The sequence below is a fragment of the Panthera leo genome, chromosome D3 (genome assembly GCF_018350215.1).
Source record: "Panthera leo isolate Ple1 chromosome D3, P.leo_Ple1_pat1.1, whole genome shotgun sequence".
In the NCBI taxonomy this organism is placed as follows: Eukaryota; Metazoa; Chordata; class Mammalia; order Carnivora; family Felidae; genus Panthera; species Panthera leo.
The window spans coordinates 66,609,269-66,635,399 of record NC_056690.1 but is presented as its reverse complement, the minus strand read 5'-3'; the positions used below and the strand labels follow the sequence as shown (position 1 = coordinate 66,635,399).

The 26,131-nt window shown below is 50.5% G+C and overlaps 1 long non-coding RNA gene across 4 annotated transcripts in view; it reads right to left on the bottom strand.

The window, feature by feature from the left end:
* LOC122203225 overlaps positions 1-23,710 on the bottom strand; it is a 43,046-nt gene extending 19,336 nt beyond the window's left edge. For 3 of the 4 annotated variants that reach the window (XR_006195096.1, XR_006195097.1, XR_006195098.1), the window contains exons 1-2: positions 20,421-23,710; positions 371-528 (exon numbers count right to left, since the gene is read on the bottom strand). This is a non-coding gene — a long non-coding RNA (uncharacterized LOC122203225). The remainder of the gene's footprint in view (positions 1-370; positions 529-20,420) is intronic. The other variant, XR_006195099.1, reaches the window with a different exon arrangement.
* Positions 23,711-26,131: the final 2,421 nt, after the last annotated feature.

The following is a 26,131-nucleotide window of genomic DNA, read 5'->3' as shown; positions in this document are numbered from 1 at the left end:
AGTGTCTGGTGAAGACCCGCTTTCCGGTTCCTGGATAGCCATCGTCCCGCTGTGTGCTCACATGGCAGAGAGAGATGGTCTCTCTCGGGTCTTTACTCGGAAGGCCACTAATCCCGTTCGTGAGAGCCCCACCCACCTTCGTGACCTACTTACCTCCCAAAGGACCCACCTCCAGCTACCATCACTTTGGAGATCAGGGCTTCAACATATGAATATAGGGGTGGGGGACACAAACATTCAGTTCACAGCAGTGGTGCTCCTGGCTGGCAAGCAGGCAGTATTTCCCATTTGGCGATTTAGGGTCCCGGGCTCCCGTCATCCTGCCAGCCTGCCGTCGGCAGGTAGGAAAGAGAGTGGTGAGAAGTCATACCTGCTTCTTAACAGCCGACACTTCTTGTCTTGGAATTGATCCATCACTTCGACTCAGTGCCTTTGGCAAGGATTAGGCACATGGCCCCACCCAGATGAAGACAGAGGAGAGGCCGAGAAATGTCATCCATAGTTGGACAGGCATTTGTAGTGACAGCTCTAGACAGAGGAAGCAGAAGCACAAAGATAGACATGGAGTTCAATCTCTCTCTCTCTCTCTCTCTCTCTCTCTCTCTCACACACACACACACACACACACACACACACTCCAAGCCTGTCCTCAGCTGGTACATGATTCCCAGCTAATCTGCATGTGTTAAGCAATACACTGAGCTCAGTCTTATTGAAGCAAAAGACAGGACCAATCCCCCTGCCCTAAACTCATCCATGTGTCCCCTGAGGTCACAGGACACCAAGGGGGTTAGAAGGCAATGCTCAGAGAAATCCTTCCTCCAGCTGGAGACATAATGGGAATGGAAGCCCCTCTGACTGGGGCTGGGCCTCCCTGCACATGTACTAACTCAAGAGAGGCTACAGTCCCCTGTGGGCAGATGCCTGAGGCCTAAGGCACTTTTCCGGGAAGATAGGCAACTGAAAGCAATCGCTCACATTTCTTGGGCACTTAGTAGGTACCAGCATTGTTCTGAGAACTTGACACTGTAACTCAACTTTCTTTCATGCTGTTACTGAGTTCTATTATTATGCTGTATATTACAGACAGGCATGTTGAGGCACTGAGGCTGTCACTTACCCAAGGTCACAGAACTAGAATGTGGTGGAACTAAGCCACAGTCCCAAACTCTGGCTGCAGAGCCAGGTTCTAGGAACCACTGACCCTACTGCCCAGCTCCAACAGTGTAGGGGGCCCTGTCCCCCGCCCCCAGGGCTTTTGCACTTCTTTATAAAGCCAGCCCACCTCCCTTCTGTTAAGGGCAAGGTGGAGAGGGGAGGGAGCATGAAGACTCCAGGCTAGAGGCTAGGATGAGTTCTTCCTTTGGTCCTCCCCACCCCCACCCCCTACCCCCTGGGTGGGTGGGGGGGGCAAGAGTCCCAGTCTGCCACCTGTCACCCCCAGCACCACAGAGCAGCTGCGCCCAGGAGGCGGGCTCCTCACCTCGCAGCTGGGAGGCTCCAGGGGAGGGGGGCGGCCAGGGAGGAGAGGCAGCCAGTACCCTTCGTGGACTTTTCTGCTGGGCTTGCAGCAAATCTGTTGCCCAAGCTCTTTACAGGGAGAAGTTCCCTTTCCCAGCCTGGGGCCCCTACCCTCCTTCCCGCGCCCCACCCCCACCCCCACCCCAGGATCCTCCTTCCCAGTCCTGCAGCAGCCCCAGGTGGCTGGGAGGCCAGGGCTGGGGTAAGAGACTGCAGAAGCCTAGTTCCCACTGTCCCAACGGTGGGAGGACCCCCAAGGAAGCCACCTCCCAGAGACAACTCCTCACACACGTGGTGAAAGCTGGGAACCCTTGCATTTCAGTCTCCTCTGTCAATAAGTGGAAAATAGCTTAGAGGGCGTATCCCCATTTGGAGTCTTAGTTTCCTCATCCATTAAATGGGTTTAGTACCCTCAGTCATTGACTTCCTGGGGCTTTGCAGGGTGTCAGAACCTTACTAAACCAGTGCCCCCATGGCAGGCACCCTTAAAATGGTTTGCTTCACTAGCAAAAAAAAAAAAAAAAAAATCCCATGGGTGATATTCTGCAGCCATGAAAATGAATGTCAAAGAAAAGATGCTTCATATCATATCTGTTGTGTCCATTTCCATCAGATGGGGGTCCCCAAATGTGGAGCAACAAGAGTTGGAAGCTGGCAGCCTGGGGCGGGGTGTGCGGGGGTGGGTGGTGAAAGGATTCACCCAAGGCTGAACAAAGAAGATAGAAGTTTATTGAATACACCGCAAGAGGCAAAGGATCTGTCTGCCGGAGGCCCGGATGGGAGCTGTTATTAAAAGGGGAAGGTGAGGAGGTATGGGGACAATGGAATTTTCCCTTTTTTGGTAGTTGTGCCTGGTAGCAAGCAGCCCACTGGTCAGGTAGGGCCTATGGGTATTTTGAGGCGGGTGCCTGATGGACCCGTCTGGATTCAGCCAGGTGTTCGCTGTGGGCCCTTTTGCCTTGATGAAGTTTCCATTGCTCGAGCCTGTTGTCTAAAAGTGGCCTCTACAACATCTATACCTAAAAATAAGAAGCCACCATAATGCTAATAATGTGGAATAATTATGGGGAAGTTTTAATTTTGGGGTGTGTGTGTGTGTGCTTTCAGCTTTTTAAAACACACTTTCTATGAGTATTTGCTACCAGATCAAATTTTTTTTTCAGGTACCTAAAGCCCTAATTTTACTTGTTCATTCCCCTATCACTGAAGGCTCTTTCCAGCCCACATAATACGGTCAGTGAGAGACTTTTCATGCTAGAAGCATCTGGGGCAGTGATTTTTAACTCTTCGAAAGCCACACATCTCTTAGAGAGTCTGATGGAAGTTGTGGGCCAGTCTCAAACACGCACACACACACACACACACACACACATAGATACAACTCTTATGTGATCTGGCAGGATGTTCTCGGACTCCATGAAGTCTGTCCCTGAACTTCAGGTTAGAAGCTTCTGATTTGAGTAAATTCCCAGGCTTAAGGGGTCCCCGAGTAAATTCCCAGGCCGAGGGGTCCCCAGGCCAGGGGAGAGGCTTACTGAAGGTTACCATAGGCTAGTGGCACAGTCTGGGTTTTAAGGCCTCCCCAGTCTGGCTCCCGGCAGCCTTCCCAGCTATGGCTCCACTAGGCCCCCACACAGACAAACTGGCCTCCACTCATGCTTGGCCTTCTCCAGGCTCTCCTCCAGCCACTGCTCTCCAGCCCTCTGCTGAATGCCCAAGTCTTCTTCATCAGTTTGCAGATTGCCTGTAGCTGCGTGTAAATGACCCCCAGGTCCCCACAGGAAGAGTGGCTCAAACACCCTAGGGTATATTCTATCTGGGCAAAGTCTAAAGGTGAGCAATCCACGGCTGGTATGCTAACTCCATAGAGGCATCAGGTACACAGGCTCCTTCCACCTTTTTCGCTCTGCCATCCTCAGAGTGCAGAGTCCACGCCCAAGGTTGCCCCATGGACCAAGACATATACCAGGAAGCAGAAGGAAGGAAGGTGGAAGGAGCAATAAAGGCACACCTCCCACACGAGTCGTTTTCCTCTGAGGAGTCTTCTAGAAAGTCCTGCATACCACCTCTGCTGCATCTCACTGATAGGGGGAGGCTCCTTGGCCACATTCCACTGCAAAGGAGGCTGGGAAATGGAGTCTTTGCAACGAGGCCCTCTGCTCAGGGTTTGGTTACTAGGGAAGAAGGGTGGAGTGGATACTGGCCAGGCAACCTTCAGCTTCTTCTGTGTCATGTCTACAGCCCACTGCCAACTGCCAGGGTCTCAGCTTCCTGTGCAACCTTCTGGTCTATGTCTAAGCCTGTTAGTTTCCAAGTCCCATCTCCAGATATTTATTTTTTTTATTTTTTTTTAATGTTTATTTATTTTTGAGACAGAGAGAGACACAGCATGAGCAGGGAAGGGGCACAGAGAGAGGGAGACACAGAATGTGAAGCAGGCTCCAGGCTCTGAGCTGTCAGCACAGAGCCTGACGCGGGGCTCGAACTCACGAACTGTGAGATCATGACCTGAGCCGAAGTCAGACGCTTAACCGACTGAGCCACCCAGGCGCCCCTCCAGATATTATTTAAATATGTCATTGCTATCAAATTTGGGGGGAGGGGGTTGATACATTATAAATATGACTTACTTTTGTAACAATGATACAATTCTTTTTTTTAACCAAAATCTATATTCCAGTTTGATCAGTTGGCTCGATAATATTCTTTACACCACTACAAAAAGCAAGCTTAAGAAGAGATCAAGACTTATTTCTGGTTCTTTTTCTCTGTAGATTGAAGGACAAACGACTGTGTTTAAAACATTACACAGATTAGGGGCGCCTGGGTGACTCGGTGGGTGAAGCGTCCAACTCTTGATTTCAACTGAGGTCATGATCTCACGGTTCGTGAGTTCAAGCCCTGCTTCAGCTCAGCATTGACAGGTGGCACCTGCTTGGGATTCTCTCTGTGTGTCTCTGCCACTCTCTCTCTCTCTCTCTCTCAAAATAAATAAATAGGGGTGCCTGGGTGGCTCAGTCAGTTGAGCGTCCGACTTCAGCTCAGGTCATGATCTCACGGTTTGTGAGTTTGAGCCCCGCATCGGGCTCTGTGCTGACAGCTCAGAGCCTGGAGCCTGCTTCAGATTCTGTGTCTCCCTCTCTCTCTGTCCCTCCCCTCCTTATGCTCATGCTCTCTTTCTGTCTCTCAATACTAAATAAACTTAAAAAAATTTTTTTTAATAAATAAATAAACTTAAAAAATATTACATGGATTCCTTGTTTTTTCTTTCAGTATGGCTATTTTGCTCCTATGAAGTATGGTTGAATTCATTTATTTCCATCTGAACACAACTTTAGGGGTCACTCCCATCCTTGCTGACCTAATATTCAGTTTTAAATATATAGTATATTGACATAATTCCAAAAGTCAAAACTACATAAAAATGTATGCTCAGAGAAGTGTTGCTCTCATAAACCTTCCCCAGCCTCCTTCCCCCTGAACCCCTCATGCATAACCAATTTCTTTAGTTTCCAGTCTAATCCCTTCTCCTATGCTTCTTTTGGAAATAAGCAGATATACATGTGTTTTCTTATTTTCTCTTCTTTCTCCTATAAAAGATAATATGTACAGTACATGTTCCTTTTTGCATTTTTTTGCAGTTTTCATTTAACAGCGTATCCTGAAAGTCACGTCGTATCATTTCAAAGAGATCGTCCTCACTGACTTCATAGATGCACAGTATTCCCCGGGGTGGGGATGTTCCCCGGTTTATTCAACCAGCCCCTTGTGCTGTGACACGTAGGCAATTTCCCATGTTTTGCAATCACAAGTTATGTTGCCACGAACCATGTGTGCTTACGTATTTCCACCCTGTTGAGCTATGTCTTCAGGGTAAGCCCCTGCAGCAGGTTACCAAGTCGAAGGGTAAATGTGTCCATGGCTTTGTTAGGTCTTGACGAGGTCTTCTCCAAGGATTGTGCCAGTTTGCACTCCCACCAGCAGTGTGCAAGATGGCCTATTTCTCCACAGCCATGCCAACAGAGAGGATTGCCAAGCAATTGAATTTTTGCCAGTCTGCTGAGTGAGAAATTGTATTTCAGGGTAGTTTTGTTTGTTTTTAAGTAGGCTCCACACCCAGCACGGAACCCAACTGTGGGGCTTGAACTCACAAGCCTGAGATCAAAACCTGAGCTGAGATCAAGAGTCAGACACTTAACTGACCGAGCCACCCAGGCGCCCCTAGCTGTAATTTTAGTAAGCATTTTTCTTAATATTTTGATATTTGAGGGCTATTTTATATTGTGTTTTACGTATGAATTTTCTGCTCATATCTTTTGTCCATTCTGTAAAGTTTTAAAGGTTTTTTTTCCTTCAATTTTTAAATATTCTTTCTTAATAGTAGGGACATCTCATATTATTATTATCGGGTGACATCTACTTCCTCTGCGCGAGGCACCACGCTGGGGACTAGGAATCGTATACCTAGGACAGTGATAGTTTAGAAAAAGAGAAGAATTCCACACAATGTCCTGAGAGTTGTAATAGAAACAAGAAAAAGATGGAAGGAACTTCGGTGCCTGATGGAATCTGGGAAGACTTCACAGAGAAGGTGACTTTTAGAAAGCTATCAAAACTATAAAAACATAGAAAGGCAAACAGATACAGGTGAGGAAAGGGTAGGGGAGAGGAGGGCATGGCCTGGACTCCAGGGCCCTTTCCAGCACCTTCTGACCCCTAGACTTGGAGGTGGAGCTCTGACCCCTCCACTCATCCCTCTTCCTGGACCATCCCAGGGTCCTTCCACGGAGTCATAGTTCTGCCTGGTCAAGCTCGCCAGCTGTCATAGCTCCCCTTACTTACCTTAGATGGTTAGACTAGTGGGGGGCAGTGGGTTCTGTTCTCTCTTACCGTGGACTCAACGGCTCAGCTGTTTTAGGCACAAGTGGCCTTGTGGTCTTGTTTGTGGGCCTGAAAACGTGTGTGTGTGTGTGTGTGAGAGAGAGAGAGAGAAAGAGAGAGAGAGAGAATGCACAGTGCATGGGGCACATGCCCAGGAACACCCAGGAGAAATGCAATCCGTTACCGAGAGGAGAGGTCGTGTTTCCCGCATATGCCTACAACCTGTGGGTTTGGTTAAAATTAGCACTCGCTGTCCCTGTGCCACCTGAGACTGCCATCCTCAGCTATCTCCCCACCTGCCCAGACAGGAAAGGGAGGGACAGAGCAATCAGAGACCTGGCCTCAGGGGCTCAGGGAGGCCTCCAGGCAGACATGGGGTGTGAACTAGACTGTGAAGTTGCGGGGGGGCGGGAATTCAAAGAAGGTGGAGGCCAGTGGGGAGTGTGAGCAACCCAAGGAGAAGACAAGGATCCCGCACCCAGTCCGGCTCACACATCCTGGAGTGTCTGGAGCAGCCATGGAGATGTTAGTGAAGACAGACCCAACAGGGGTAAAGAGGCGTGTGTGTGCAAGCCCGGTAACACGGGGAGGGTTACCAGGGAAGGTGCTGTGATATAGAGAGGTTTGATCACAATAGAAATCCATGTCTCAGGTTTTGGGCCAAGGCACAATCCCAAGCCTGGTCGGGGGACAGCCCTCTTTCACGTAGAGGTTCAGGTACCCAGGCCCATTCCCTTCAGTGTTTCTGCCATCCCAGCCCTAAGGCAGTGTTGTCTGCAGCTGCCTGGTGTAAGCAGACCTTGGAGGAGGCGTGCCCACTCCTCCAAAGCCCCAGCCAGAAGTGACACCTATCACCTCCCTTCATACCCTGGGAGGGGTGGCCACTTCTCCAGGTACTTGGGACCCTGAGCCCTTGTCCTTTAATAGGCCCTGCTGGAGTGAGAGACCCCAGGCCCCTCCCCAGCTGACCATGGCCTCTGCAAACCTGAGCCTGCTCTCCTGTGTCCCCGTCCTGGGATCTGCTGGCCTGGTTCTCCATGTTCTCTGGTGACCTAAACTGCAGCCTTGGGCTCTCTTTGCTGGATAAGTTTGGACCCTGACACCTCCTGTGCACACGTGTGCGTGCACACGCATACACACGGGCCGGCCTCGCCAGCTCAACAGGAAGCCCCAGCCTGCCCTCAACACTTGTCCCTAGAGGAGCCTCCAAAGGGGATCTGACACCCACAGAGCGTGAAGAATGATGCCCAGCTCCAGGTTCAGACTGAGCCCTTGGCCTCATACCCTTTCAAAGGTACTAAGAAAGGCTAATTAAGGGAGTGTGCCTGGGAAGATGGTCTCCGTTGTCTCCTTGCAGATCAAGGGGTCCAAATCAGCCATCCTTGCTTCCAGAGTCCAGCCAGACCAGCCTCTGGCTTCTAGCACTCACCTCCTCCGGGGAGCCTCCTGGATTAACACTCTTACTACAACCTAACCATGCAAAGCCTCAGCGAAGGTTCATATATTTGACCACATTTGATCTGATCTGTGATCAGAGTCATTTAGGCTACGAGAACCCTCTCCCTCATTATAGTTCTCTGGAGCAGATGTACACAATTCTCCATTCTTGTTTCTTCTTTTTTCCACCTGGTTCAGGTTCCACTATTCTGTACCTGCACACGTTCAAAGTCTAAATCTCACTAGTAGGACTTGTAAACGGCACTGACACCAGTGGTCCCGACAGGCTCCTCAATGAACCATTCCCTCCATTTACCCAGAGAGATACTTCTTTTTCTGTTTTAAACTACATTTTAAAGACAACATTGTACCTGTCCTTTGTCCTTTGTTCTGCAAGCTTTAAAATGGCTTTTGGACAAAAGGGGGGAAAAGTATGTCCTTAAGAAATTATAAATCAATGCATTTCCCATTTTTGAAAATTGAACAGGCTTAATGTTTTTACATGGAAAAATATGCATATTAAGTAAATCCAAACTTTATTCCCAGAAAAAAACATTTAGAGGTGATTTGTAAAGAGTGTTCCTTCCCCCCTCTCCTTCCCTCTCTCCCTCCTTCTGCCTCCTTCCTTCCCTGCCTCCCTCTCCCTATCTCCCTTTTCTCCTTCCCTCTCCTTCCCTCCCCCTCCCTCCCTCTCTTCATCCTTCCCTTCCTCCCTTTCCTTCTATCTCCCTGCCTCCCTTCCTCCCCTCTCTGTTCTCCCATCTCCTGTGGGCCCCACTCCCTCATCTTTCTTCTTTTTTCCACCTGATTCAGGTGGAACCTGAAGGGCCCCTTCCTAACAGGTTTCGTAGTTTTGACACATGTACGTTCTTGTTTGGGCCACATGTAATTTTAATTAATGTAACTGGGTTGTGTTACGGATCTCATTCTGACTTCTTTTCTCTTGGCTCTGTTTTAAGCTCCTCCATTTGGTCATATGTACATCAAATCTGTTTCTTCTGACTGCTTGCAAGGAGCCATCAGACAGACCCGAGGGGAGAGCAAGAGAATACCGCAAGCAGGACTGTTTGGGTCCAATGGCTTAAATTACCGGAAGGGGCTCAGCCAGGGCCTTCAAACTTTGGATTTGTTTGATCTAATCTTGGGCAGGGCCATCTCCTTAGCGGCACTTACCAAATGGCTGCTGTGGTGGCCCTGTGTCCCATTCAATTAGGCTAGGATTAATTTCAGAGGTGCTGGCCTGTCGGGAGTGGGGGCAGCATGGGGGGACGCCTAGGGGGCATTCCACGGGAAGAGAGGGAGGGAGTGAGGGTAGGGACATCATCAGCTCCCTCATCAGCTCAGTGGGGCTCTGGGAGCTGCCTCAAAAGCACTCCCTGTCTATCCTGATCCCTGGGCTGGGGAGGCAGGAGAGCTGGGGTCAGACTTTCATCTTTGTTCCCATCCCCCCAGCTCCCAGGACCAGAGAACAGAAACTTCCAGAGAAGGAGCCCAGGGTTTGGCGTAGACAGGCTGTGGCACTCAGCCCTTGCCCAAGCATCCTGGAGGGCCCCGCAGGCCAGAAGCCTGCCTGGTGGCATGGGCTTCGAGGAAGGCCCTTCCCCAGTCCCCACTGCCCATTTGCCAAGAGCCTAATAGGAGTTGGGGGACAGAGTACTGAGTTCTAGTGCTGACTCTGCCTTGACTGGCTTCAGGAGGAAAAGGCAGTAGACCAAGCCTCCAGCTGAGGAAGCCCTCCCTTGTCGAATGGCTGGGCTTCTTGAACAGGCTTCCCTGGCCCTGACGGCCACAGGGGTCCTTGAGGAGGAGGCGAAGACCTCAGCCTCTCTCCAGTCTGAGCCTGAGCACTTTGTAAGAACGTTTGAAGAAAGTCACTATAGGGCATTGCCCTGAAACGAAATGCGTTCGGTCCTCAAAACCTTCATGAAAGTGAGTTTACTAGTAGTGTGAGGGCCTGAGCACCCTGGGGATCGGGGTGGCCAGAGAGGAGGGAAAGGGGAGGCCAGGGAGCCTGAGGAGAATGGCCTGCTTCGCAGCAGTGCTATCCCAGCCCCCAGCCCTTCCCCGTCCTTCGCTAGTCCAGCTGCCCACCTGTTCCTGCTGAAAAAGCAAGCTGGTCTGCAGGCTCCCTCCTTCCCAGGACAACCCTCCCCCTAACCCCCCAGCTGCCTGAAGAAGGAGCTGGGAATGGGGGATACCAGAGACTATTTCCCCAAACCGGTCTCCCCAGCCCCAGACAAAAGAGGGTGGTCCGGGCTGCCGGGCTCCTGAGCCGAAAGGAGATACTGCTGGCCTGGGCTGGATTTCAGGATGAGTCCCTGGGGTTTGGCGGCTGTCCTCCAGCCTCCTCTGTGTGGAGGAGGGAAGGAAGCCTGTCACCAGCTCGGGCCTTGGATAAGGGAACACTGTCTACCTCTCCCTTCCCGCTTGGTTGATGTCAGTGTAGGAAGTAACCACGGTGGCTGACATTTCTGAGCCGTATGCGTCAATTCTGTGCCAGGGGCATCACCCGCATGGTCACATCTCAGGTAAGGTGCCCCAGTTATTTCCATATCACAGAGAAGCAGGCAGATTCCAGGGTCAAGCGACTTGCCAGGGTCAAAAGACTAGGGTGGGTCAGGGACTCAGCCCAGGAAGTCTGGCTCCGAGTTCCCCTAGGAGTAGATGGCTCTGTACAGCGGTGAGCAGACCTGGGCCTCCGTGGGCTCCTGGTTACTCTCACGAGCCCCTCTGGCCTAGTTCCCACCCTGAATTTGGATGGGTATCAGATTTGCCTGGAAGTTTCCCAAACGTGCCTGTCCTGTCTGTCCTCCAGCTGGTATCAGAATAGGCTGGGAGAGGTGCACAGAACATGACTGGGGAAAGAACTCCCCCAGCGATTCTGATGCCGCCCCTGCCAGCCCCCAGGCCTGCCTTCCAGGAGGAAGGAGGCCCCAGGAGAGGTAGCCGAGGTCCCATTTCATGTTCTGAGGCTGTTCCAACCCGGCCCCGCCCGTGGGTTGGACGCTCTGCCCATCTCCCAGCCTGGCGGAAGGGTGCGGACATGACCACATAATCATAGTGTCAAACGTCCTCAAGAAGCGTGGGGGCAGCATGGAGAAAGGATTCGGACTGCAGAGACTTACCTTCTGGCTCCTCCATTGTCCAGCCCAGAGCCACCAGACCCTACCAAGCCTGCCCTAGAGGCTGTGGTTATGTCACCTATTTTCATGTAAATTTCAACATTCCCATCATAAAAAGACTGGTTTTTTTCCCCTCATGGTTTGCAGTAAGGATCAAATGTAATAACGGATGCTTTGCCTCTCTGCAGGCAGGAGGGATGATGGCAGGATTAACCAGCTCACCTCTAATACTCCTTGGAAGAAAGGCTGGTGGAAGGTCAGGGGACCAACCCTGACCGGGAGGAAAGACACAGAGGCCCAAAGAGAGTGAGCGAGTCATAGAGGCGCAGGACAGGGACAGAGGGGCCTGAAGCTTATACTGCGTTTGGGGTGGGGGGGGGGGCGGAAGCAGGGTGAGGTGGGCAGGGACTATGTAAGAAGAAGAATACAAGCAGAGGGGGGTATAGCTCAGGGGTAGAGCATTTGACTGAAGAAGAAGAATACCAAATGACAAACACAAAATTAGTCCAAATCTGAAAATCTATCTACAATGAGACAAGAAAGCACAGCAAATTACAAATGTTAAAAAGCTAAGAAATACCAAAAATATCACAAAGTCCAGAAAAATAACATAACATCTTAATGAATGTGGAGCCCAACACACCTTTACTATATTTTTCTTCTATATATTTTTTGGCTGCATACTCTTTGATTACCTCCACTTGGGACAGTTCTGTGATGTTTTTCCATAGAGAAAATGGAAGACTATTCTAGTATTTCCTCTAATATAGTTGATCCAAATTTGTTTCTCTATTATGGTTAGTTTAGAAAATGTTCCCGGTCATAAATTACTATTGCTATTGTCATGTAAATGTTTAGGATTGTTGGGAAATCCGGGAAAATTTCTATCAGTTTCTTTTTGTACGTGAGCTATGAAAATTCAAGGCATCACAAGTTTTCTTGTTCAAATCGGCGAGAAATGTAAACACAAAAATTCTAATAAATTCAGTTTCATGGGACTCCCACTTTAATACAAAAGTACAGTGTGTATTATGTTAAAAAAATTAGGGGTGCCTATGTGGCTCAGTTGGTTAAGCATCTGACTCTTTTTGGCTCAGGTCATGATGTCGTGGTTCATGAGATTCATGACTCTCACATCAGTGAACTCAAGCTCTGCTTCAGGTGAGCTTGAGCCCTGCATCAGGTAAACCCTGTTCCTCTCTCTGTCTTTCACTCTCCCCCTCTTTCTCTTTCCTTCCCTCTGCCCCTCTGGGATTCTCTCTCTTTCTCTGCCCTTTGCCCACTTGTGCCCTCTCTCTCTCTCTAAAAAGGGGGTTTTACAGTAGAGGAGATAGATTGAGCAGGATGAGGGTCAGTGAGTGGAAAATCATTCAGAGGAAACATCAAGGGTGAGAAGGGATTCTGGCTAAGCTGACCTCACAGGACTTGCTGAGGGCAGGCCAGGGTGATCACACATCACCTGGGTGCTAGCAGATGATGAGGGTGACCAGATCTGGAGGCTGGGGCATTCTGGCTCAATAGACTAAGCAGGATTCTTGGACCATGCAAAGAAAAACATAGAAGCTCAAAAGTCAGGGCCCCGTTGAGGCTGAGTAGAGTTCGAGCAAGGAGAGAACTTTTGTCAATTATAGGATTGCAATTCCATTTTCGATAGGAATTAATAAAACCAAAAAGTTTCTAATTTTATGTATTTGATGACCAGAAGAACCCATTGTTTCAAACCTTATTTCTCCTGAATTACCCACACATGCATAGGCCAGCTTCAGAGGACAGGTTCACATTGCAATACCACCTCGGGTCCTGTACCCACGTGTCTTGATGCTCATAGCGAGCCATTTCTACACAAACTAGAGTGTAAGTGGCTGAAAATCACATAAATAAATCCCACTTAATCCTAACTAAATGCACCTTCAACTCGACTTCCCCTTAGCTAGATCCCCAAATGCCCAGAGCCACTCCAACACCATCCATCATGAGAAGGAGTGACAGAGGGGGCTCAGAAAGGAAAGAGATAGTAGACTTAACTAATTACATTGAAAATTATCTTACTTCTGCAAATTTTATAAAAACATATGGCCTTGTGCCTACATTGCTAGGGCCTCCCCCAGGGCTCCATAACTCTCAAATTCACATTGATGGCAAGAGGCCAAGGAGACTGGCCGCGGGATCTAGTGTCCCAACTCCAAATTCCCAGGAAGAACTCTGAGTGGTCCAGTTTGGTCACAGTCCATCCCTGGACCAATCAACTCCAGCCTGATGGGCAGATATGTATGTCTTGTTGCAATTTAGATGGGGGTAGAGCAGTTCTGAGAGAAGGGCAAGACCGGTTCAGCACCAGCCCTACAGATTTGTACGGCTGCCCTGTAGGGATGGACAGAAGTAAATGCACTCATAAAGCAGGCTGAGAAGGACCTTGCCATTCCTGGACTGTACCTTGTACCTTAATATTTTTCCATATGCTAGGAATTCCTTCCACTCCATTCCCACCCGGACCATCCTAGAACTCAAATGCCATTTCCTCTTTAGTGGTGCCTTTGACTAATTAGCTTCTAATTATGCCTAAAGGTACTAATTATACCTTTATCTAGATTCACCTTATATTGGTCTCATATAAGCACTTTCACTGGTTACAGTTGTGTCTCTCTCCCCAGTCAGACTGTCACGCTGTGAATTCCTCTAGGATGAAAACTATGTCTCGGGGCACCCGAGTGGCTCACTTATAGTGCGGAGCCTGCTTGGGATTCTCTCTCTTCCTCTTTCTGCCCCTCCTGTGCTCTCGTGAGCTCTCTCTCTCTCAAAAGAAATAAATATACTTAAAAAAAAAACAACAACAACTATGTCTCATCTTGGCAGCTTCAGCTCAGAGCAGTAGGGCTGGCACATGGTCAACATTCAGGGTATACTTATTGCAATGAAGAGTTTGCAAAGTCAATAAATAAATAACTATCCATCGTCTGGGGTTCGATTCAAGCCCTCCTCCCACCATAGTAACATTCTCTCCCGTTAACTACCAAATGTCTGTTGAGTGCCTCCTGTGTTCTCTGTCCTGTTTAGGGTGCTGAAAAAGACCCATAGTGCAACTGTGAAGCAAGCAAAGACAATCTGGAAATACCACTGGAATTTCCATTCTCACCACTCCTATTTCTGAGACTCAGAGCCTCTCGCCTGGATGTGCTGGGACCCACTAACTGGCCATTTTACCTTCATCTTGTGGCATGTCCTGTACCCAGCTCCCCCAAAGACCCGCTTGCCTCAGGTACACAGCACAGTGTGCCATATGGCAAGAGCTTAAGAAATGTCACACAACTAAATGAATGAATGAATGAATGAGCGAGCAAATGAATGCCAATCCCTTGAGAATCCTGTGAGTCTCCCTGTTGTAACACTGATTCTGCAGGAATGCTGCATCTTTGATTACAGTATTGTGTCCTCTTGATCCCACAAATATGCTGTTATCTGTCAGGTTATCAGTCCTGAGTTTGGGTCAGCAAATAAGGTCACTATCATTGCTATTGCAATGAGTAAACCAACCTAAACAGTTCCTCCTGACGTTCAATTCCTCCACAATGAACCCCACCCTACATAGCTGTCTAGACGATGCTCCAACCCCCCCCCCCCCCACCCCCAACTCCCTGGTCTATTGTTTCAGTAAAAAAAAGTATCCTCACTTGTAAGACACATTTACTTTACTATGACATTAATTGGATTTTAAAATAAGTCAATTGTAGAAAACTTGGAAAAATCAAAAGAGCCTAAAAGATGAAAAGCATCTCCCACAGGAGCTTTAATATTTTCTTGCCATTACTTTTCAATGAATTTATGCTTAACTGTATACTTCTAACAAAATTGAGAGCACGCTGTTTTGCAACATGCTCGTTTCCCTTGGCAGTGACTGAATGCGCTTCTTTTTGCCTCCACGTCTGCACAGCCAGATACATGAATGTTTGAGTGGAAAGGAACCATAGCAGGGCAGGGGGCGTCTTCAGTCACATTCGGAGAGGAGAGGAAACAGGCTAAGAACCAGCTTGCCCTCCAACGCTCCAGGTGAATAGGAGCCCCTCCCCTCCAGGGCTGGGAGTCCGTCGGTGGGCGGAGCTACTTCCTTCTCGGGGAGCTAAGATCGACCCGCAGGGCCTCCGAGCGCTGGCTCTACTGCCTGAGCAACGTGGGCCAGCCTCCAGTCTTCCTGACAGCCTGTCCACCTGGCAAAGGCTGATACAGCACAAACCCTTTTCTAGGTGCGACAGTCCTGAACTGACCATCTTAAACATCACCCAAATTCCATTCTCATCCTTCTCCTTGCTCACGCTATTAAACTGTGCCATTCGGGGAGAAGTACAGGTGTCTGTTAGTTACTTCTTTATGGTCTTTTATGTTTTCCAAGCTTTCTACCATGAGTTTATTTTACTTCCATTGTAAGAAAAAAAAAAATTTACTGTATGACTTCCCTGCTATCCTATAATGTTTTGCTCTTAATTTTTTTTAATGTTTATTCATTTTTGAGAGAGAGAGACAGAGAGTGAGCAGGGGAGGGGCAGAGAGACAGGGAGACACAGAATCCGAAGCAGGCTCCAGGCCCTGAGCTGTCCACACAGAGCCTGATGGGGGCTCAAACCCACGAACTGCGAGATCATGACCTGAGCCCAGTCGGACGCTTTACCGACTGAGCTACTCGGGTGCCCCGATTATGTTTTGCTCTTAATTAGCTGAATCCTGAAGTGCCAACTATGTACTCTATCGGCCCATCCTCCCCACCATGTGTGCCTCTGACACTTCAGTGACTGGACAAGAGCCCTGGGGCCTGCCAGCCGGGCCAGCTCTCCAGGGTGATGTCCAGCCACTCATCCAGCTCTTGGGGGAAAATGTTCATATCGCTATAGACCTCACTAACCAGCCACCACCCTGCTCACATTCCTCTCTCATGTCCACATGGAAAGCATGGGAAACCTCATTCAGTGCCTTGCCAAGATATGCTGTGCTTTTCCTAACAGGCTGACAATAAATATGTTGAGTGAATGGAAAAAAAAAAGAATCCTTTGGTAATTAAAGTCACTGAGAGTTTGGTTTGACGTGATTTAATGAATTAGTTCTGGAAAAGCATGGTTTTTCGTAAAGTGCTCCCAACCCATCTGTTTAATAATTCTAGAATGCTGCTGAGTGACATTAAACTTACATCCCAACAACCACGTTCCTTTCTTTTAGACAATCAGAACATTTTGCTCCCTCCCGCTGGTTAGTCCTTCCTCTCTCTTGGCTGACCCATCCTCCGAGTCCCATCTCAGGCCATTCGGGATCATTCAGTGGATTCCCCTTTTCCTGAACTATAACCATTCACGACCAAGCAAAACAGCAGCAATAGTAACAGTTTGCACCTCTTAGAGCTTGCTCGGTGCCAGACACTTTGCTAAAGGACTCTACATACTTTATCACTTATATCACTTAATCACTGTATCATATATTTGAATCTATATAATTGAAGTGTTTTTTTTTTAATTTTTTTTTAACGTTTATTTATTTTTGAGACGGAGAGAGACAGAGCATGAACGGGGGAGGGTCAGAGAGAGAGGGAGACACAGAATTTGAAACAGGCTCCAGGCTCTGAGCGGTCAGCACAGAGCCCAACGCGGGGCTCGAACTCACAGACCGTGAGATCATGACCTGAGCCGAAGTCGGACGCTTAACTGACTGAGCCACCCAGGCGCCCCTATAACTGAAGTTTTAATCACTTGAGTAACAGGTACTGTTGTGACCCCACTTAGCAGATGAGGAAACTGCGATCTAGAGAGGTTCAGTTGCCTGCATTGCTCACTACCCTCAGCTGGTGAACAAACCTGGGGTTTGTCTGGGTCTGAGCTCTCAGTCCTTACGGCCCCACCCCCACCCCCAGGCATTAGCATCTGTGTGACACAATTCAGTCCTCCTATTGCTTCTGGGGCTTTCATCTTGATATTTCTGGTGCCTCTTGGGCAGCACCCCATGACCCCAGGCACACAGCCTCCTTAGACGCTAAGTGGTCTTACTTGAGCTGCCCCTGGTCGTGCCCTTCACTCGGTGCTGGCCGCTCTTTCACCCTCACCACCAGGTGCTGGGAGAAGCCGCCTCAGCAGGCCTGGGCAAGGGTGCAGAGAGGGCCCCACTGTCACCACCCCTCACTGCAGGATGAAGGAGGAACCCCATCACAGAAAGGAGAGGGATGCACCTAACCCCCTTGAGACCCCAGGGAGGTCGACACTGTGAGAAGTTTCCGCCCTCTGTGCTCGCCCACTGAACCCCCTCAGGGGCCAAGGCCCCAGCTGACAATTCTGATCGTCTAATTCTCAGATTGAATTCAGTGTTTCCCTCCTAACCCAATGAGGGAGGCTTACCCCCCATATCTTCTCGGCCAAACACTGGGCCAGGCATCCTGGGAGGGGCGGAGGCATGGAGACCCTCTTCAGCCTCCTTGGGAGCTCATATTTCAGCTGCTACGATACGGCTCAGCACTGATGATAGAGTGAGAAAACCGCCGTCCTTCCCAGGACAGTAGCTGTGGTCAGGACGCTTCAAGCAGGCGAGGCTTGGAGTGTGTGTGTGTGTGTGGAGAAGGGGGTGGATGGAAGGCAGAATTCTGAGAGATGGGAGAAAGGCGGAGGCGTGGGCAAGGCCTGGAGGTGGGAACACGCATGACACATTTGAGTGCAAGGAGTGCGCCTCCCTGGATGGGCCTTCAAGGCCCTCAACCAAGCAATGGCTCCAAAATGCAAACCGCTCAGCTATTCCCAGGAAGAGTGTGCTTGTGGGGAAGGGGGCGGTGGGAAGAGGAGCAGGAAAAGGCCCCCCTCAGGACCCCTCACCCACCAGGTCTACAGAATGACAAGAAAACCTGGGGCCGGATGGAGCTGAGTGTGAAGAGGGGGGCGCCCCAACTCAGCACACAGACCACCCACTTTGGCCCAGAATGGGACACGTCCTCACCTCCAGGTCCGTTTCACCATCTCAGTAGCCCCCCTATTGCCCCTCTCTGCCAGGCAGGCCACCATCACTCTGACCTGCCTCAGGGCGACGCGCCCCCTCCCTGCCCACACTCCTCTAGCCATGCTGTTCTCTAGTACATTCCCCACACACATCTCCACATGGCTCCCCAGAGCCTTCAGACCCAGAGTGTGGAGGTAAAGCCCCCGTGGCTTTGTCCCCCCCAACTCTCTAGTGTCCTCTCCTGAGATACTCTGGCTCGTGTCTGGGCCTCTAGCTCAACTTATAATTATAGCCCCATCCCAACAGTAATAAGGAACATTTCTTGTGTTTGTTTTTTTATAAGGAACATTTCTTCACTTGATCTTAGCCAAAAGGCCGAGAAGCGATAGGAACATTTCTTATATGTGTGCTTAATCCTCACAAAACCCCACGTGGATAAGGTACAGCGAGGTTAAAGGACTTGTCTGCAGCCCCACTAGAGAGTCTGGGTGCAGCATGATTCACACCCAGATGGCCTGCGTCCAGAGCCCAGCTTCTACAGCACTAGATTAAAGTCCTTTAGAACCTTCTGTGGGCACCAGCAACCCCCTCACCCTCCACATTCCCCTCTAACCCATGTTGGCTCACAGCCCCCATTGCATTTAAGGTTTCTGCCTCTCTGACACCACCTCCAGGAAGTTTTCTCAGATGCCCCCTCCTCCGCCCTCCACCCAGGTGTGGGTTGGGGCAGTGGTTCCCCTACTTTGCTGCACCCTGGAATCATCTGGGAATCTTTTTAAAAACTTGTGATGCCTGGCTCCCACTCCCAGCCATTGTGGTGACACTGGTAGTGGATGTCCCCAGACAACCTCAAGTGCAGCAGTCTGGTAGCTGCTGGCAGTCATTCTCAAACTGGGTGTGCACCAGCATCACTGGGAGGGCTTATTAAAACAGATAGCCAGGGGATCCAGTGGGGTGGAGAGTACCTGGGTGGCTCAGCTGGTTAAGCGTCCAACTTCGGCTCAGGTCACGATCTCACGGTTCGTGGGTTCAAGCCCCTCATCAGGCTCTGTGCTAGGAGCCTGGAGCCCGCTTCGGGTTCTGTGTCTCCCCCCCCCCCTTTCTTCCCCTCCCCCGCTCACGTTCTGTCTCTCAAAAATGAATGAACATTTAAAAAATTGTTTTCAATTAAAAAAAATAGCCGGGCCCACCTTCAGTTTCTGATTTTATACACCTGGGCTAAGGCCCAAGACTTTGCATTTCTTTGTTTATTTTTGAGAGAGATACAGCACAAGTGGGGGTGGGGGCAGAGGATCCAAGTGGGCTTTGCACCGTGGGGCTTGAACTAGAACGCTGTGAGATCATGACCTGAGGCGAAGTCAGACGTTCAACCAACTGAGCCACCCGGGTGCCCTGGGGACTTTGCGTTTCTAACAAGTTTCCAGAAGTTTCCAGGTTCTGTTGCTGCTGAAGCTGCCGCCGCCGGTCTGGGGACCATAATTGGAGGGCTGCTGAGCTAAGGAGTCCTCTGGGTACCCATGTGCTCCCAGAGGGCACGGCACTAATCACCACCTACGCCCTTGTCACATCTGTTGTAACCGGCTGTGTGTTTCTCAACCACCTCTGCCAGGCCCGGAGCCTTCTGCTCAGTTATCTTCAGTAACCCGTGTCAACACATGTTGGGTGAGTGAATCCACCAGACGCTAAAAACATCCTTGTTTCCGCGTGGATAAGGAGCTGTGATTATAACAGGAGCTGTCCTTTACTGAGCACCGAGGGGTGGAGTATGTGGTCCTGGCCACAGATGGAAAGGGCAGAGCTGGGATTCCACGCGGCAGCCTGGCTCCCAAACCCACACCTTTAACCACTGTACTGAGAGATCCTATCCTAGGGGTCCCCAAATCTCCCCCATCCCATCCCCACTCCCCAGGCTTAGCCTCCCCGTGGGTCTCAGAGTACAGATCTCCATCTATTGGTGGGTGTGAGCAGCATTTTTAAAATGACCAAATCTCCAGCAGAACTGAACAAACTAGAAATAGATCAGAGTGCACCCGTGTAGGAAGGGGAAGTATTGCTTAGCAAATTATACATGTGTGCAACCCTATACTGATGTAAAAACGCATGGCCAACGTGGGTCACGGTCAAGAGTCTGCCAAACCCTAGAAATCTCCAGGCAGCAGCCAGCCCTTCACCACCAAGCGGGAGACGGAGAAGAGCTAGGCTGCCCCCTGCTGGGAGCTTCCAAAATTGCACCAGGAGCCCTAAAATCGGCCCTTTGATGAGAGAGGGTCTGGCCCTGATTGGTGTGTGGGTTGCCGGGAGGCAGCAGCAATTTCCTCATGACAGATAAAAATACAGAAAAGTTTGTTAATGAAATATGAATTCATTTTAACTTCCAAAATAAATACAGACCGCATGGTGAGGGACGGTACAGGCTGCGGACTGACCGACCAGCACCGAAGGAACTATGGAGGGCCACCAAACGTTTCACTGATTCTGAGCACCCAGACAAGAATCAAGACTCACGTCTTTTTCTTGTTGCAGAAGTGGAGGGAATGTGGCATCCAGAACAGTAGCTACTCTGAGGCACGCATTCACAGATCCTCTTTCATTAAATCTTTTGCTCCCTCATTCTCCTTGAGAACATGGAGGCCGAAGATCACAAGGTTGACAAGCAGAGGAACAAGTCCCAGTCGCCGGGCCTTCTGACCTCTCAGCTGGCCCTCAGGAGACAAAATGAGGAGGGGGTGGGTTGGGACATTGTCCCAGTTGGGCCTTCTATACACCTCTAGCTTAACTCTGCCTTTTCACTCCTCCCCACACTCTTCCTGGAGGAGCTGATACCTTGCAAGGTGAGTCTATGACCTCAGAGAGGGGGACCTTCTGGTTTCTAGTGAGTAGCTGCACCGGGTTTGTGCGCCCAAACCCTAGCTGCCGAATCTGTAGTCTTATGGGAAAAGCACATTTTCACGCAGTTCAACCAGAACCACCTTCTGTTAGAGGATGAATCTAACAGAAAGCCTTCTTGTCTGCGGTACACCATGACGGTCTGGGTCAGGGGCGGGGAGCTTGGGAGGGCTGAGTAAACAGGGGGAGGAGGATGCGGGGATGCGGACGATTTGCAGGGAACACATGAGGGGCAGGGAAGGGAAGAGGAAGAGGGCTCACAACATGGCTCGAGGGTGGGCACTGCATGACCCCAGGCCTGGCCACAAGCCAAACGTTTGGCGTGAGGTGGTTCCGCAGAACTGAGAGAAGGGCTTCATGTCCAAGTTTGAAGCCGTGGCAGAGAGAGCCCATACAGACACAGAAACCAGGAGGCAGAGGTGACCCCAACGCTTAAATGCCCCAAGTCCACAAACCTCTTGGGAGAGAACTCTGGATCTCTGCAGGCATTCTGCAGAGGAGTGGCCACCAGTGTCTCAGGGGAGACCTGAGTGTCCACAATAGCCTCAGGAACACACCAGGCAATAAAAAGGACAGACTTCCCAAAGAGACTCTTTCGGGAGAGCAGAGCAATACCAGTCGCAATACGATCAACAACCATACATAATCTATCATCAGGGAGTCCTTAAAAAGGTTCCCACCCTGCACCTCTCCCCTCACACCCTGCAGACAGCTTTTCCTAGACTTTGGAAGAACCAAAAGGCCCGGGGTTAACCCCTGGACAGTCTACACTCTCTCCCCCACAGCTGCCTGTGTAACTGCTCCCATGCCCTCCCGCGTCCAGCTTCAGAGGAAGGTTTTCCTTACCTGACCCGAGTTAGTGCTCCTGTGTTCTGGGGTTTGGCAGCACGGATGTCCAGGGGCTCTATCTACCATCAGTCGTCCCCGTCCCTGTGTCCCCATGGTTCCTGATCATCAAATACAGATGACATTTGTCTTTCCAGGATCTTTTCAAACTCTTCCTCCACTCTACTGCTCCTTCCAGCCAGTCTCAGCAGCCCTTCCTTTCGTTCACCTCCGAGCTCCTGAGGAAGGTCTGTCCTTGTCCTCACTGCCTTTCCCTCATGCCTTCCTCCACACCAACAGACTTGTGCACCTCAGCTGAGGAAACTGCCTGGACGAAGGTCCTATCTACACTAGATAGACAATTATTGGTCCCTCCCTCCCCTGACCGCCTGCAGCATTGGCCGGCTGGCCCTTCTAGCCCCCGGGCAACTCTGGCTGTCACCACTCCCTCCCAGTTTTCTTCCTGCTGCTTCGGCTGCCCCTTTGCAATCTCCTTAGAACGCTATTGACAACTGGGGCTGGGTCATTCTTTGTTATGAGGACATGACTTGTACATTGTTGGATGTTTAGCAGCATCCCTGACCTCTACTCCCTAAATGCCTGGAGCAGCATCTGACTTCTCTCTACCCTTCCCCACCCATCATTGTGACAACCAAAACGTCCTCGGGCTTTGTCAAATGGCCTCTATGGGCAAAATGGCCCCTGGCTGAAAACCACTGCCTTAAAAGGGTGCTTCTCTTCCACTGGTCACTTTAAACGTGGGTTTTCTATATAAATCTACATCTCCAATAGTCATGTGGTCACTGCCTGGAAACAAAATGTCTCTTCAGCCTGTTAAGTGCAGAGTGAACTCTGGACTCTCTTCTGGTCTTAGTTTGGATTCTCCCAGAAGCAGAGCCTGAGACAAGGACTCAGGTGCAGGTGGTTTAACTGGGAGGTGGTCTCAGGAAATAGGAATGAGGAACGGAGGACTGTGAGAGAGCAAAGGAGGAAAATCAATATGAGGTCCAACATCAAAGTCACCGCTGTGAGCAGTGGGGGCTCCCTTACACTGGGAGTCTCCTGAGAGGCACAGGGAATGCCTCCCAGAATTGTCCAACCAAAAGATGTAAGGTTGGGCATTTATCCCTCGGGTAGGGCACGTGTGGTGGGGGCATCTATCCAATGGCTCCCCATCCTTCATTGTTGAGGATTGTCCCAGGGCCATTAAACTCCCCTAACTTTGGGCTGCATTTGAGCCATGCAAGCCAAACAGACCCCTGTGGCTTTGAAGAAGGCCCTAGAAAAGACATCAGGATGATGCACTCCCTGTGCTGCAATTGGGGGTGCCGTCAAAATGAGTCAAAGCTCACAAAGAACATCTCCCATGGCTGCAGCTGAAATCAGAGGGTGACAAGGAGGATGCGACGTAGGGCACCCAAATAGTCTACCCTGGTCTGCCCCTTGCACCTCTCCAACCCACTTCTGCCCCACAGTAAGTCCATTCTGTCACACAGTCTTCAAGGTAGTGGCCAGCCATGAGCTAGTGAAAGGACACAGGACAGAGGGATGAGCCACCACCCTTCACCGGGACAGCAAGTCGAGGCTGAAATTACTGCTCGTTACCTTCCTTCTCCACCACCTATTCTAGATTTTCTTGCCAGCTAGTCTAGGTTGTGTGCCTGATGGGTTGAGTCAGACCCACATCCGAGGGCTCTGGGCCCTCAGTTGACTTGGCCTTGTCAGGCGACGGTTGCTGCAAGGGCCCGTTTTCTGACATTGCCAGGCTTGAGTTCCAGACCTCCTCTCACCTGATGCGAGGGGAGCACTGAGAGTGGTGGTCAGAGGGACTGAGCCCACACCCCCCCTTGATTCCTGTGTATTCCAGCAACTGGGGACACAGCACCACAGGTCAGCTACATTCCGGTGACCGCGCCCAGCCTGGACATCATCCTCGAGCTGGGGCCTTAGCTGAGCTTTTGCAAAGCAACCCATCATTCTATGAAGCTGGATACTTCCCGCGACTCGGTACATGCCAGACCAGTGGGTCCCATCATCACGCACCCAATGTTGCAGCACTTCCTTTGCCGTAAAACGGGCCTTTTTTTTTTTTTTAATTTTTTTTTTAACGTTTTTATTCATTTTTGAGACAGAGATAGACAGAGCATGAATGGGGGAGGGTCAGAGAGAGGGAGACACAGAATCTGAAACAGGCTCCGGGCTCTGAGCTGTCAGCACAGGGGCCCGATGCGGGGCTCGAACTCACGGACCGCGAGATCGTGACCTGAGCCGAAGTCGGCGCTCAACCGACTGAGCCACCCAGGCGCCCCAAAACGGGCCTCTTGATCTGAGGTGATGTTATGAGGCAGCCCACGTAACTCTGTAAACCCTCAGATTAACACTAGGTTAGGGAAAAAGCCCCAGAGGGAGGATTCGCTCCTCCTTCCAGCGTGGGGGGGGCCCGATGTAATCAACTTCTGGCCAGCAGCTGGCTGGTCAAGGGCTCAGGGCCTGTATCAGTCAGCAGTGGCAGTGGCCAGACCGTCCTGAGAGGGAGCTCGCACTGGTGGGCCCCTGCTTAGCCTCCATCCGTCACCACGGCTACCCTGCGCAGGCGCTCACCATGCAAGCCCCGGGATGGCTGAGGACGAGGCTGACCTCCACAGGGCATCATGCTGTCCACCTGGTTGTCGAGTGCATCCTCTGTGGTGGGTGCTGACAAGCATGAGCGTGAACATAAAAGACCCACACACTTTGCGTCCACTCCCATAAACCAATCCGCACACCCCTAGCTCAGGCCTCCCTTGTTTCCCTTCTTCTTAGCATCTTCTTTTCAGGCACCTGACCAACCAAATCCCTGGCCGGTGCACAAGATACATATTCTTTTTAAAAAAAAAAAATTTTTTTTTAACATTTATTTATTTTTGAGACAGAGAGAGACAGAGCATGAACAGGGGAGGGGCAGAGAGAGAGGGAGACACAGAATCGGAAACAGGCTCCAGGCTCTGAGCTGTCAGCACAAAGCCCGACGTGGGGCTCGAACTCACGGACCGTGAGATTGTGACCTGAGCCGAAGTCGGACACTCAACCAACCAAGCCACCCAGGCGCCCCTCAAGATACATATTCTTATAAAATACACACACTTCCACTGAACCATGTTGACTTACAGGTGTAGCACCTGAAGTTCTGCTCATGGGGAGGGACTAACCACTAGGCACTGTCTTTCAGGGCTACCTCACCTGGGGCTTTAGTGACACCAGCAGTCCGGCTACTTCCTCCCTCGGCTGATCACAAGAAAATGCTTGGCGAGAACTGAGGGAGAGTCATCGATGCAACAGCGGGGGTGCCTTGGAGGTCTGGGGAAGAGGCACATGGCGTGAGTCTATTTGCGCAGCTTGCTTGTGCCCCCGGGCCCTGCTAACGCCCGATCCTAGATGGTGCCACTTCCCATCTTAGAGCCGACTGCTACGGGGCCTGCCTGGATTTGTGACACGAACAGTACAAAACCCAGCTCACGATGAGAAGTTCTGAGGTCTTGGCCAAATGATGTCCCGTGGTCAGGACCCAAGAGCATTCTGGAAGCTGCTTTTCAAATGGGGACTAGAAAGCATAGTCCTGTTCCCAAACCCATAGGGTCCCCTACTGGGGCTTGCCAGACTCCATGCTGCATCCTTACCCACCATGAGTATCTCTAGCACCACTGCACTTGCTGGCCACGTGGTCCACGCAGAGTCAGATCATTCAGTGGACGGACTGGAGCAGTTATTTCCCAATATGCTAGGTATTGTGTCCCAAAGCCAAAGAGGTCCATCAAGTGCTATGTCTCCTTCCTAACGGCAGAGAGTACAAAGGGCAGTAACGTGTCCTCATTTTAGAGGAGTGACACGGTACGCCCCAAAGCCTCTGCTACATTCTCCAAACTTGACCCCTTTTCTGCATTTCCCACTCAGTGTACAATAACCTGAGTCCCTCTCTTCCTTTCTTCCTCACTCACGTGCTCTGCACCCTTTAACCCTCTGTTGCCAAGTCCTAAAGAATCAACCGCTTACATTTATTTCTTCGTTCAGATCTCGCTTCCCTGCTCTCCTTCCCACCAACTTGATGCAGCCTTCTTCATTTACCTGTTCAACTCCCACAGGAGCTTCCTAATTGAACTCCCCATTTCCGATCTCAATTCTCTTCTACCTCATTCACCCATTTTACCGCAAGGGAGAGCTGCTCTCATTCTGCCCCTCCACACAATACCTTAGTGCTCCCATCATTTCAGACATCCATCTTTATCGCACTGATGCCTTCAAGTGCGGGCTTGTTGAGGGTAACATGCATGTTCTACTGGTCGAGACCAATACCCAGAAGTGTCTGTGGGATGTTAGTGAGGTGTTCAAGGCTGTTCGCCGCAAGGCCACGGACCTCTGGCTTACTCCCCAGCACTCACCCCATTTCTCCCAACCAGCAGCTCATTATTAAACCACACTTGCTCCTTCTCCCTTTCACGCTTCACCTGAGCTTTGTGCCTGGGACGACA